Genomic DNA, 14166 nt, shown 5'->3' with positions numbered 1-14166 from the left:
AGTGAAGACAGAATGTGGTAAAAGTGCACTATCAATCGATGGTGCTTTACTTTAGAATAGCCTACCCCCATCAGTGAGAAGTGCTAGTAGAATGCTTTTTGTTCACAGTACTTGAACTGGTGCATTTCCAGGAAATAGCCCCTTCATTCTCTGCAACATGCAGATATCAGTATGTGAAGCACAGATACAGCTTTTTTAATATTGTATGAAATACATGTATCATAACTACATGCAACACATGTTAAAGATTGTCACATATGAAATAATTATAATTTTCTCTGTTAATTTCATGGAAAATAGTTGATTTGCATACTTTTGTTTCCACTTGTAAATTTGCGTATGTACTATTCACATTGAGTAGCAATCACACTGATTAACCTTAATTTAGATAATTGAAATGTAGGGGGGGGGCTGATTTTCCTGTATTGTAATGCTGATTGAAATCTAGATGAATTAATGTTACTTCCCTACATGGTACTATGTATACCATCATCTTTTTTCTATGTATTCACTTCTGATTATTTTGCATGTTCTATTTGTTTTTCCTTATGTAATTTGCTTGTTTGTTATATTGTAAACATTTGTTTACAGGGCCCCCTGGAAAACAGTACATGACTACTGATGGGGCTACCCTTTATAAATAAAACGAAATAAATAATAAATAAATAAAAATGAAAGTACATTCCCATATGGGCCCCATATGTGTCGCACATATGGGGCCCATATTGTTGCCCAGATTAATCCCATATGGGCCCCATACATTTTGCTGACTGGGTATTAGCATTGGTAGATTTGGTGTTATTAGAAGCTTTGCTCATGATTCTGTTCTGAAAAAGCGTTATTTGAAGATGCAGACGGATTTTGTTGTGAATTTTCTAGGCTCCTAAAAATGTCGTGCTATATGACTGCAGAGTTATTAATAGTGTTGCCGCCCTCTACGTTCGTTTGTGATGCGGGCAGGTTACGTTTCTGAATTGACAAAACGGAGTGAAAAGGGCGTCAACCAGCTTCGAGATTGAGGTTATTTTGCATCTGTATTTGGAGAGGAAAGATCCAAGATGTCTGGCGGAGGAAGCGATATGACTCTTAGAAAGACTGTTGATCAGCTGAGACGAGAAGCAAACATTGAAAGATGTAAATTGTCACAAGTGGCTGCCGAGTAAGTAGACATAGGCTTGCTGCTTTGAGAGTACGAGAGGGTGGTTCGTCCCAGGCCGCTGGTGCTGGCGATGGCGTGTGCCCCGGTCGGTAGAAAACGTTTGCAACGCAGCGGCGCTAAAAAAGTAGATTCGCAAGCCAAGGCGAAGCCTGGCAAGCAGTGGGCCGTGACCCGCACGAGACAAAGCATTGGGGGGGGGGGGGGCACAGCATTGTTCACATAATGCAGTGCCCCCCCCAATGCTTTGTCTCGTCCGGGTCATGGTCCGCTACTGCTGGCAAGGGCAGATTTGGAGCAAATTTCTCAGCAGTAATTGTTTGTGAATGCATAGTCAGATTATAGGCAAGCCATAGCTCAATCACATTCAAGCTAACGTTAGTCGACGACAACAGAGTAGAGGCGCACGACCAATATTGTAGGTATGTTGCAAAAAAAATTAATCTCAGAAATAAGATATTTTCTTCATGGCATCATTTAGAGCTCATCAAGACCTTTAATTTAACACCTCATTTATCTCAATAGCCCCAGAAATAAAATTATTGCAGTTTTAAGGTCATATAAATTGCCTATTCAATTCTTACATTCCTTTGTTTTTTAAGCCAAAAGTTGTGATCTTAACTGGGACCAAGGTGCACTAATAGAAAACAGCAATGCGCATGCATTTGCATATGGAAGTGCCCCAAAACACTCCCCAAAATAACAGACCCCGCTGAAACAGGGACATAAAAAACACACTTGGCGTCAGTAGATTTCATTAAAATTTCACGACAATATAGTTAAAATGTTGCTCTGTCAGTTTGAATACCTTTTAAAGTGGTATGAAACCTGTAAATGTGAATAGCAAGAGGTTGAAAGCAAGGCCAAAGTTTCAGTAGCACACAGAGTCCCAAGATCGCCGAATGATTTTTTTTTTCAAGTCTAGAGAGCTACTATAAACATTCAACTACGTAAAAACAATTATCACCCGTATCAGACATCTGAGCTGGTCATTTACAAAACCGTATTGCCCTACATTTTCTGAATATCGGGAAGGGTAGGTATATTGTTTGTATTTTCCTCGGCCTCGATGTGCGCATTTACTTTGCATGCAGAGACGACGCAAAATATACCTTTGTATTTTCCCTGGTCTCACATCCGGGCATTTGTGGATGCGTATAAAGAGATACGCTTCACAAGGATCCGCGCACCAACAATATACGTCATAATAAAGACAACGCTGGATCCGAGAGCTTGCAAGTACGTCATAATGGTAAAATGCAGAGCCTAGACCGATATTAACATGACACAATAGAAATCTATTTTTAAAAGAAATATCCCCATTATCATGATTTTTGCTCTAGATATCTGATTTGGATGATAATAAAAATATTGACTGGCTCTTCTTTCGGGGAACATCAAATATATTGCCCTTAAAAGACCCATATTGCCCTCGTCTAAAGACTCGGGCCAATATGATTCTTTTGCTGGCAATATATTTGATGTTCCCCTCAAGGCCAGTCAATATTATATAATGATGACATGGGCAATAACCTTTCCTTGCACATGCAAAAACAATGCAAAGCACTGCCCCCACAATCGCCCTGCAAATCAAGCCAGCACACTCATTGCCTCATTTAGAAAGCACCTAGAGGGCGCTTTTGTAACATACCTAAATATTGGGAGACTCTCCGACCCAAGTCCCATGCCATGTCATAAATATCTGCAATATCATCATAACCTTGTTCATTGAATGAGTGAGCAATATCAAAGTTTAACAGAGACTTTTGTAAGGAATTTGGCCTTGGGTACCGGTATCCAATTTTAAAGACAGTCTCCAGTTCGGGAGACCAATTTCCTTTGTTTACATTTGCTGCAAAATGATTACTTTGGCATCAAATAAAATGTGATAAGCAGATTCGTCATGAAACATTACCACATTTCACCTTCTACTATAAAAATTCACCATCTACTTTTGTTTTGATGAGAACTTTTGTTGTAATCCACACACAATTCAAATGGGTTCCGACCTCAGCGAGACAAATTTTTGGTGGTAAAAATTACGCTTTTGTTAGTTGTTTCTTTTGTTCCTTTGCAAAGCAAGTCTCCAATATGGGAGCTTGTCTCCCTTATTGGAGAGTCTCTCATATTGCCTGTGTGCCTCTACTGGTCAAGGATAGGTAGGTCAAAAACCAAAAAACAGCATTTCTACTAAAAAAGCATTGCCATTACTAAACGTATTCTTTATTAGTATTATTGTCAAATAGACGTTGTTCAAAACTTATCATAAAATTTCCTAAATAGTTAAAAATACGGCAAATGCTCTGGATGTAAAATTGTCTGGAAATGCAACTGCATTTTGGCCCATCCCTATACTGTGTGGGCTTGTAAGTTATGGCTGAAAATAGGCATTTTTAAGTCTTTATGCTGACCTAGACCTACACTATTTGAGCCTCTGTGAGGAGCCATGGAAACATGTCACATTGATAGATAATCAATTTGGCTGCCAGAAAATGTGAAGATGTTGCTACATTGTTCATTCAAAATATAGAATGAAAATTTGAGGCTAATGCACCTATTGAATTTTTTTTACTCATGTCTACAGCACAAATCTGGTGCCATTGCCCACCCTATCAAGAACTTCCTGGCTTTCCTGAATATTGGAAACGACTGTATTTCTGCTTCAATCTTGTTTTGCTTGGCTTTGCTGTAACTTTGATATGGACTGAATCTAGTGACCAAATGCGAACATGCGGCAAACAAACGGGTGAGCTTGCCGCAGGCAAATATTTTTGTTGCGAAATTCAGTCCATATCAAAATTACGGTGAAGCCAAGGGAAGTCTAACGTGATTACAATAAAATATGCAAGTACGACTATACTCTGTAAAGAGGACTTTACTCAACGTAAGAAGAAGAAGAGGATTGCCAACAGGAGTCTTTACTTTAAAGTGAAGAAGAATAAGTCTGACAGATATTCAAACAATATTTACGATAACATCGAGATCTGAGCGGCTGGAATACAGCCGTTCCTGATAACGATATTTAGAAAAGCGGTGGGCTTATTAGAGAATTGCCATGACATTTGTGAACAATTTCTGATGGGGAAATCTGCTCGAAGTCGGCCAGTGCGAAATTGCAATAGCGCCATCCGATATAAAACTTAGCAAGCTCACTCAAGTGAATATTTGGTGTAGTTTCTTGATTTTTATTGTTGAAATTTAATAGAATAAAGTTGTAAGGCAGAGATCAGTTTTGCATTGATATCTACAAAACTAATTGTTGTAGCCTAATTATTGCTATAGAACAATTTGTACATGTAGATCTATACAACGAACAACACAGGTTTTTTTACCAAAAATACTCGGTTCCACTCAGTTGTGTTTTTTGTTTGTTTTTTATTTACCTGGGTATCATATTTTTTATTCAGCACAGCACTCAAAAACTTTCATTTGGGGCTTTTGTGTGGGCCCTCTATTGGTGGAAAAAAAATTTGGTCGGAGTAGGAAGCAAAGAATCTCCATTCACTTTAGAGTTTAGATGCAAGTTATATGATGAATAGCTGTAATGCGGCCGAAACAGCGTATCGAAAATAAGCGAAGCTTTGGAACGGTTTTCTTTCTTTTTTGCCCCCCCCCCCCCCTCGGGGTTATATACTAACCTTGTACATTATTGGATGGGTAATTTAAAATGGAATCCAGCCTAGGTCATAAATGTTGTGTTTTAAAAGAGGATACTTAAAACAGAATAGTGCAAGTTTGAAATAAATCGGACAAGCAATACGAAAGCTACTACCGATATGTATGACTGCTTTAGAATTGAGATCTAAGACTACATGTATGTAGATTTCACATTTGGAGCTGTGTAAGAAAGTTATGACAAGGGTCAAGGACAATTCCCTAACTATAGGCCATGTACTTAATTATCAGGTTTTTGTGGGGGGGGGGTTTCAATAACCTATTTGCCTGGGGTAGTAGTCTAAATATAGCCCAGGTAGAATATTGTAATATGTCCTCATGAAAGAAAAATATAATTTAATTTTGAGGTAAAACATTTGAGAAAAAAATGGCATTATAGCCACTTTCTTTATTGGAGTACATGGAAGAGTAGTCCTTGCCCTATAACATCACATATGCCGCCAATTTGAAGTCTCCATGGGTATAGTGATTTATTTACAACTTTTAAAAACTCATTAACTTTTTCATTGTTTGTCCAATTGATATTGATCTAAAGTTTTATCTCTCAACTTGTCTGATTTCTATTTTTCCTTTAAAAACAATTTTTTTATATATAAATCACCTCTTTATTGATAAATCATAGAAATCATGTAACAAAGGTAATAAACATATAAACCCAGGATATCAGTTTTTATTGAACAAGATACAGGGTAACAAGTTTTTATTTAATAATAATAATATAGAGTATTTCTTAAGCGCCAAATCCACATTGATTATGTGCTCAAGGCGCTGAAATATACTTGGTATATTATTATTACCCCGGCTGTAGCTGAGCGGCCATAATGGCGCTAAAGCATTCAAGGAATAAATCCTAGCGGGTACCCATTCACCTCACCTGGGTCGAGTGCAGCACAATGTGGATAAATTTCTTGCCGATTAAATTCCATGGCTGGGATTCGAACCCACGACCCTCTGTTTCAAAGTCCGAAGACTTATCCACGGGGCCACAACGCCATTTGGATTTGGATTCCTCCTTTATAACCTCTGGTTTCTCTCTCTCGCTCTCCCTCTCTTCAGACTTCTTAACTATTGTGAGCAGAATGTCGGTAATGACTATCTACTGACCGGCATCCCCCTTCCTGGTGTGACGAACCCTTACAAGGAGAAGAAAATTGGATGCAGTATCATTTGAGGTCGTTACAGATGCCCTTTTTTCTACACATCGATATCCCACTCTAGATGAAAAGTAAGTAATGTGATTTTTTGAGGAGTTAACCTTGATATTAGTTTGTCCTTAAAATAGCAGAAAAAAATATTAACAAATATCGATGAAGGTTTGAAGAAAGTCCATCAGTGATAAGTTATCAGAATTTTATAATACCTATTTTGTTTTGAATTTGTGGCGTCATACAGGGCCGCTTATGAATTGCTGTTTTTATCTCAAGATTATGACTTTTCAGCTTTTAGATTACTGCTTTTGACTTTTAAAGATTGGCAGCTCTGATTGAGCATGGATAAGCTCTTGTGAAGACAATGAATTATCATTGCTTTGAGAAAGATCCAATATCTGGTGGCAATGCCATGCTTATCGGTCAGCAATTACACATTTTTTAAAACCAGATTTGGAAAATATGTTTTATCAATACGAAAGCACTTTATGGTCATTTTCTGTTGAAACTCATTTTAAGATTGTTACCACGACTGACATTTTTGTCAAATTAATGCAATACCACTTAATTTTAGTACCGGGTAGTTACCTTTCATTTTCTTTGTCTATTTATTTTCTTACAGTCCTTGCATCTTTTCTACACCTGTCCCGCTTTGCGACCCACAGTATCGGAGATGTACCTAGCGCCCGACCTAGCATTTTTTTTTTCAACTCACGCTTCATGCTGCTGCTTCAACCTTACAGTGTGCTTGTATATATTTATCACTTGTGACCGCCGAGCTGGCAATCCATAATCAGTTGCAAAACAACGTTAAAATGCCAAACTTGTTTAGACAGATGTGGGTGATTCCATCAGGTTTCATCCAAAATGATATCTAGGGACAGTGATTTTCCATTTACCGGTAAATAAAACGGAAAAACTTTTCATGTAAAAAATTCATGGAATTCACCCTTGCAAAAGGGGATTCAGGTTTTTGCTGCGTACATTTTCAGTGACAAAACAGAATTTCCATTTTAAGATCAAGTTGAAACGGAATTTAACGGAAAATACCAGTTTTTGAAACGGAAAATTACTGTCTGTAGATGTCTTTTTAATGTGGAGTAGATCCGCATCAACTGTTGTATTTCACAATGAAGATCAATTCAGATGTGACTAAATTTTAATGAGTCAATGTGAGGTAAGCCTCCTACCATAGTAATTCATGTTTGATCGTGAAATCTTTTCTGTATTTCTTGTAGATTTGGCTAGTTTACATGAGACACAGTTTTTTTTATTCTGGAATGTCACAAAAAATGGACCCAACCCGATGGAATAACCCATGTACATTACATTCCAAGGCTCTGGTATATTACAAGATGAAATTGACATGCACCCTACATGCATTTCTTGTAAATTTCAGAGTTACATGAACTGGCATTCCTTTAAAACAGATCTACATGTATTCCATTCTTTTATTCCCAGCTGATTACACACAGATATACAACCAAAATGTAAGTTATACTACTGTGTAATCTTCGGGTTACTACTGACCAGTGTGATTTAATGCCTGCATGTTCCTTATCGTGTGAACGTGCCTCTGATTTTGTTAATTGAGATTATTTTACATTGGTAAAGGCTCTGTCATATTGTTCCTGCAGCAAAGATATTCATGAGCATGTTCAAAACTTTTCTGTGTGCAAATTTTATACTTGTGCGCTTCTGCGGGCAACTGCGTGTGACATACGTGCGAGATACTGTCAATGCAGGCTATCTGTGAGTAGCAGAAATAGTCACCCTTCGGTCACATGCAAGGCCTTCATGGAATAATGTGACAGTGCCTTAACATTAGACTGTACAACTTTAACATTACAACCATAACATTAGACTGTTCACTTCTGGCGACTATTTGTATGTTGTAATATGTAAGCTGGGCGGCCACATTTATTTATTGACATTCCTCTTTGTTACATAATTATATGGTTGTGTTCAAAACGGTTTGCTGTTCTTCTATGCCCCTTTTGAGTTATATAGCTGAAGTTATGATCAATTGCACTTTGAGATTGATTTGAATCTATCGCAACTCTTTAAGACAGGAACCCTAAGTCCTTGACCTTGCCTTGGCCAGTCATGCCTTGGATTTATGGTCCAATAGGAGTCAATTGATTGGGAAGTTAAATTTTATCAAAGGATTGATTTTTATATTCCTTTTTTAATCCCTAAAGATCCATAACGTGACTGGGCTGATGAAACCTTTTATCTCAAAATTTAAATATTATGATGACAGCTAAGCATAAGTTAGATTTTAGAGGTATAACATGGGTAGCAACCTTTTGCCTCAAAGAATTCTTCACAGGTATCAGGAAACTGTTTCACAGACAGTGTGAGACTGCCACCGTTGTTATATTTATTTAAAAAAAAAACAGCCATTCCAAAGCTGCCATAATTTTTTTAGATTTTGAAGTACAAGGTTTTGTCAGCACAGCCATGATAATTTCAGTATAAAATCCATACAAAAGACTTACCCCCCATTTAAAGGGTGAGAACATTTACATTTGTTACCAATAGCTACATGTGCATGTGTAGTCTAAGGCACAAGTCAGTAATTTTTAGTGCAATAAACCCATCTCTACTAGTTGTTTTTTTTAATAGACCCACTCTTGCCACAAAGGACTTCATGACCTTTCTTAAAAAACTAAAGGTTTACAGATATAAGTATTGCTTCAGAGCAGATTATACATGAAATATACAACAGAAAATGTGACCTTTGACCTTTACAAGTGTACAGATATAATAAGTTTCCTTGTAATGATCATTTAATTCTCAGCAGTGTTTAGAAGCTTTGCAAATTCAGCTCCGAAACAACAAATTTTAATGTTTTTTAAATGTTGGTAAATATTTGAGTCTCATGTGGCATGAATTATATGTATATTTGCACAAGAATAATACATGAATTACTTTATTGAAGTAAGCTTTAATATCACGTGAAGAAGTATTAGGTAGGTATGTTTTTATGTGATCACCTAGACCAACATTCTTGACTCGTCACCAGCTTAGGTGGTGATAATTTGTGGCTTTGGGGAAGTTATCAAACTTACATATTTTTAAGTGTAAATTTTTCCTTGACCTTCTTTCAAAATAATTTTCCTACTGTAACTCATGGACCTCAGCTAATCCCAAGATGCCAGAGTTTCTTTTCAACTCTGTAAAAGATACATATTGATGGATTGCTTAGGCTCGTATTCTGAAGTCGATTTAATAGACGACTATCCTTCCCAGACAGTTGAGGACGATTTGAGAGTCAAATGAGCTGATACATTCAATCTCTACTGTTAGAGATTTATGTTGCAACTGGCTATCCATAGTTAATTCACAACTTTAGACCAAAGGTAAAGTTCAATCCGATTCTGAATACTGGCATTTATAGAGTTTCAACAAATCTTAAAGGAGAATGAAACCTTTAGAACAAGATAGCTTGTGTGAAAGCAGAAAATCAAAGAAACAGATCAACGAAAATTTGAGAAAAATCGGACAGATAATGAGAAGGTTAAGAGCATTTGAATATTGTGATCACTAATGCCATGGAGATCCTCACATTGGCAATGCGGCAAAGATGTGTGATGTCACTGATGAACAACTCTCCCCATTACACAAGTATATATTTCACTTAAATTGCCTCTTTTATCACATCTATCAATAGATCATGTATTCTTTCTATAGGAGGGCATGTAATACAGATTTTTAAAGAATATATCCCAGATAAAAGTTTGTATCACCATAAGAAAAAGCAAAAAGAGACATTTTGTTGGTATTTTATAGCCCATCAAAGGGAAAGTTTTGCACATGTGACATCACACATCCTTGTCACATTGCCAATGAGAGGATCTCCATAGCATTAGTGATTGCAATATTCAAATGCTCCTAACTTTCTCATTGTTTGTCCAATTTTTCTCAAACTTTCTTTGTTATTCTTTGATTTTTCTGTTTCAACACAAGCCTACTCATTCCAAAGGTTTCATTCCCCTTTAATGTGCACATGTCATGCCAAAATAGAACTAAAAATTTAAATACCCTTCGAGTTCTTATTTGAATTTGTCCCTGAAATTTTCATGGATATGTAGATATGCCTCCCAGATTGGGGTTCAAAATGCACACTGTTGCTCTAGAATTCTTCAGTAAGACATTAATCTACGATTGCCCGTCCTCCACCCGGGTGGAGCATTCATGGTAGGCTTACAAATCTAGAAGAAACTCCTTTCAATGTTAGTTAATGTTTGTTGTATACTTTATGTAGTACATGTATTTATGTATCATCATGGTGACTTTGCAATTCTTGTCATTAAATTTTAAGAAACACTAAACTTTGATATGAAATGATAATTATTTTCTGTTTTATAGCGGTGTTGGTTTTCTTTGCAGAGAAAAGTAGAAATTCCTACTTTTTCAAATCTAAGTAAGTCTGTAAAAGTCATTTACAGTGTCTTACAATCCTGTGGGTGTTTCATAAAGCTGATCGTGAAGTTACGCACAACTTGACTCACGACTGGAATATGTTATGGTAAGCCAAAAGTATCACATTTTTTATTAAGTTGTATGTTTCCAATGTTAACTGTGCTCTTTCCTGATTCATCGATGGTGCAGACAATAATCTATTTATACTTCCTACACAATTATGAATGATTTTGAGAGCCAAATGAGGTCAAATATATCTTTACTGTTAGTGATTTATGTAACAATTGGCTATCCATACTTTAACAACTTTAAACCTGAGTTAAAACTAAACCTTACTTCAGAATACGGGCCAACGGGGCTGATTATGTATTCATAAGGTCATCGACCGATTCTCACCAAATTCATAAGGTCATCGACCGATTCTCACCAAATTTGGGTTATGGGGGGGTCTCATCAGCAAATATGGTATAAAAAATACTGAAATGCTAAAAAAGTTTTTGGTGAAGCCATCACTTCGGTAATTTATACTCTTCCACGCTCTCCCACTCCTATTATCATCCCTTTACTCTGAAAAATATCAAAACTCAAGCCAAGAAAATTCTTTATACACATATTTTATTACTTTCTTGTCACACCTTAGTATCCTCATTGACTCACAACTTGCACAGATTACTTCATAAGCATCAACTTGTATAATTACCACACAGGAGAAAAACACCACACATCATCGTGGTCCTGTACACAGAAATGAGATTCATTCAGTATGTTACTGTACATACATGTTCATACATACACTGTAAGCAGGGTATCTTCAAATCCCTAATAACAAAGGGAAACTGGGGATGTACTCGTTACCTGCGATAAAATCCGAATATTAAAATAATTTCAAAACATCGATTGAGATCTCCTACAAATACACTTCAACACTCGTAAATGAAACAAGTCTCATTTAAAAAAAATTGGAACGAGTACTGGAACAGAAGAGGTCCAAAACCAGTGATTTTAAACCTGAAATCGTTCCACAAATTTCTGATGAAAGTGTATGTCATCATATCATTGTGTGATGATTATTATAACAGGAGCCCCTATCACAAAGCTTGGAAATAAGCCAGTTCGTAGTTCCTTTCTGCGCATGATCAAAAGATTCTACGCATGATCAGAAGAAGGTCATTTGTACTAAAGTGACATGGTGCTTTAAAATCTAATGAGATAAGCACCAACTTTGATGTCTTGATTATTCATATATTCTTTTGAATTGTCGTTTTCATGTACATCCACAAAAAACAACAATGCTTCCACGAACGACTGGTATTTCACAGTTTGTCAAGTGCATTGTGCAACATGCTACGATATGCATTCAAAGTAGGAATGCAACAAATACCTTCATTAAGTGTTCATTGGTGTGCTATTCTAGTCACCTGGTCTATTCAATTTCTTCTTCCTGCTATGTAGGGCAAGCTTACGTAATATCTTGCTTTGAAATCTGCCTATCATGATGAAAGAAATGAAAGGTCATTTGACCAAAATTGCCCATGAAGTAACTACGAACTGGTCTATTAAGTGAATGATTGATTTTCACGATTGATTGTACATTGCTGTCAATTGGTCCCATCTAACAAAGAGTTGTGACTGATCCAATCAATATCATCTATGGCAGGCCAGTAATATCAAAATTCTTAAACCGTACACTTTCCCTTTTTAATAAAAAAGATATCACTGTTTGGCCAAATCAAAACACATAATACAGAATAATGGATATCTAATACGCCATTTACATGTACGAAAGAAACCGGATTTCTCATGTCTTTTTTCTTCAAAGGTAAAGGAATTATGTAATTTCATTCTTACAACATCGTACAATTCAGTGGTTCCCTTGATACCTATAACACGAGATGAACATTTCACACATTAATGTGCAAGACAAGTTTGAAATTTTAATGTCAAAATCAGGTTGGACAGTCCCTGCTTATTTGCGGACTGGCTAATCGGCATTTCTTTAGTATTCTTTGAGTTTCTCTTACTGATCCCTGGAATGAGAGTAGATTCAGATTCACACATGACTTTCTGGACAAATCACACGTGATATGCCTCAATATCTTTTGTATCGTAATCTGCCATACGTGAACGACTTGCTAAGCTGTTGGTCTTGCATTAAAGATGAGATTTCACTCGTACCAGAAATATAAACTTCATAGTAAAAATATTGATTTTCAACTTCTTTTATGTTTGTGACATATCTTGGGGAGACTCTCGAAAGAATAGTCGCCCTAAAGCTTGCATTTTGGGGGGGAATTTCAGGGGCGATTTTGGGGTGTCATGAGCTCAGGGCAAAATGACTTGTTGCCCTCATATAATTCCTAAGCTGATGTCTGATCATCATGGCAAGAAAACACTTTGAATAGATATGGGGATTGCTGGCTTTCCATAGTTGCGACTGAACAAATCAATCGTAAATCTTTGTAAGGGGACCTGTGTTCCGTCCAACAAAGAGTTGTGATCAATCGAATTAACCTCAACTATATGGAAGTCCATCACTGCCATTATTTTCCCACAGGAAATGTGTGCACTGTCCTTTGAAAAGCAAAAGGAGCATACTGAATTGTCACGACAACTCTGAATGTATGAATTAAGGATAAATTGCCAACTCGTCCACTCACTACATGGTCTACCTTCATTTAGTCTAATGACTATATAATGTAATAACCATTTGTTCCAATCATCACTTCGTCTAATCACCAGTTCGTCTATGACTATTACGTCTCGTAACCAGTTGGTCTAAAATTCGATTTTATTTCAATTCATTTTGCCAAATTAACACTTCGTCAAATTAGACCAAATGGTATATGGACTAAATGACTATTGGACCAACTGGTTATTAGACAAAATGTTCAGTAAACGAAATGGCAATTAGACCATGTGGATATTGGACAAACTGATGGTAGACCAAATGATAGTAGTTGAGTTGGCAATTGGATCAAATGAAAATAAACCAAATTAACATCGCCCTTTCACAGTACTTTGAATCGACATGCATTTTAATGGCATCACTGGCTTTCCATACTTGAGGGTGATCTGATCAATCCTAACTCTCTGTAAGACGGGACCCAGATCATCGTTTCATCATAATTATATCAAATTATTGTTAAAATAATCATAATCATCAAATTAATAAAACTCACAATATTTTCAGACATATTTTACCTCTTGAAATACCTCATTACTCAAATACAAGTCTTGATTATACAACAATTTGTTTGTATCGACAAATAAATATCCTCCCAAAAAACACATCATCATTCACAAAATACGACATTATAAATTGGTTCATGATTACTAGTACTTGCATATATATTCATCATACACAGTATCATTTAAAGGTACTATCCAATGTATTTCAAAGATTCTATGTGTAATGAATAGCAATATATACCTCAATAAAAACTACTATTGCCTGATTGGAAAGAAAAAAAGTCAATGACCTTTTTGAAGAAAAAAAAGAAAAACCACATCTTGCTAAAGACAGGCTGATTCAATTTGCAAATCAAATGTTTCTCCACAAATCTGCAGATACTTCAAGCCTAAGAATTCTTTGAAAACAAAATCTACGAAACAAACAAAAACAACTGCATGCATAAGAATGCCTTCTGATGCATATTTCAAAACCCTGCACTTGCTTGTAAGCTACTTCTACTACTAAACATGGTATAGTTTTTGTTTCTATTGAATATTAAATAGTACCTTTAAGCATTGATATTCTTT

General features: G+C 36.3%; 2 long non-coding RNA genes across 2 annotated transcripts; both read left to right on the top strand.

Moving 5' to 3' along the window:
• Positions 1–958: 958 nt before the first annotated feature.
• On the top strand, positions 959–6890 carry LOC121417457. The gene is made up of 3 exons (XR_005970354.1): positions 959–1159; positions 5888–6056; positions 6602–6890. It is a non-coding gene; the product is annotated as an uncharacterized LOC121417457 (long non-coding RNA).
• Positions 6891–6905: 15 nt separating this feature from the next.
• On the top strand, positions 6906–10316 carry LOC121417455. Its single transcript, XR_005970352.1, has 2 exons — positions 6906–9383; positions 9968–10316. It is a non-coding gene; the product is annotated as an uncharacterized LOC121417455 (long non-coding RNA).
• Positions 10317–14166: the final 3850 nt, after the last annotated feature.

The sequence above is a fragment of the Lytechinus variegatus genome, chromosome 6 (genome assembly GCF_018143015.1).
Source record: "Lytechinus variegatus isolate NC3 chromosome 6, Lvar_3.0, whole genome shotgun sequence".
In the NCBI taxonomy this organism is placed as follows: Eukaryota; Metazoa; Echinodermata; class Echinoidea; order Temnopleuroida; family Toxopneustidae; genus Lytechinus; species Lytechinus variegatus.
The sequence above is the reverse complement of the archived record's forward strand: the minus strand, read 5'-3'. Positions and strand labels throughout refer to the sequence as shown.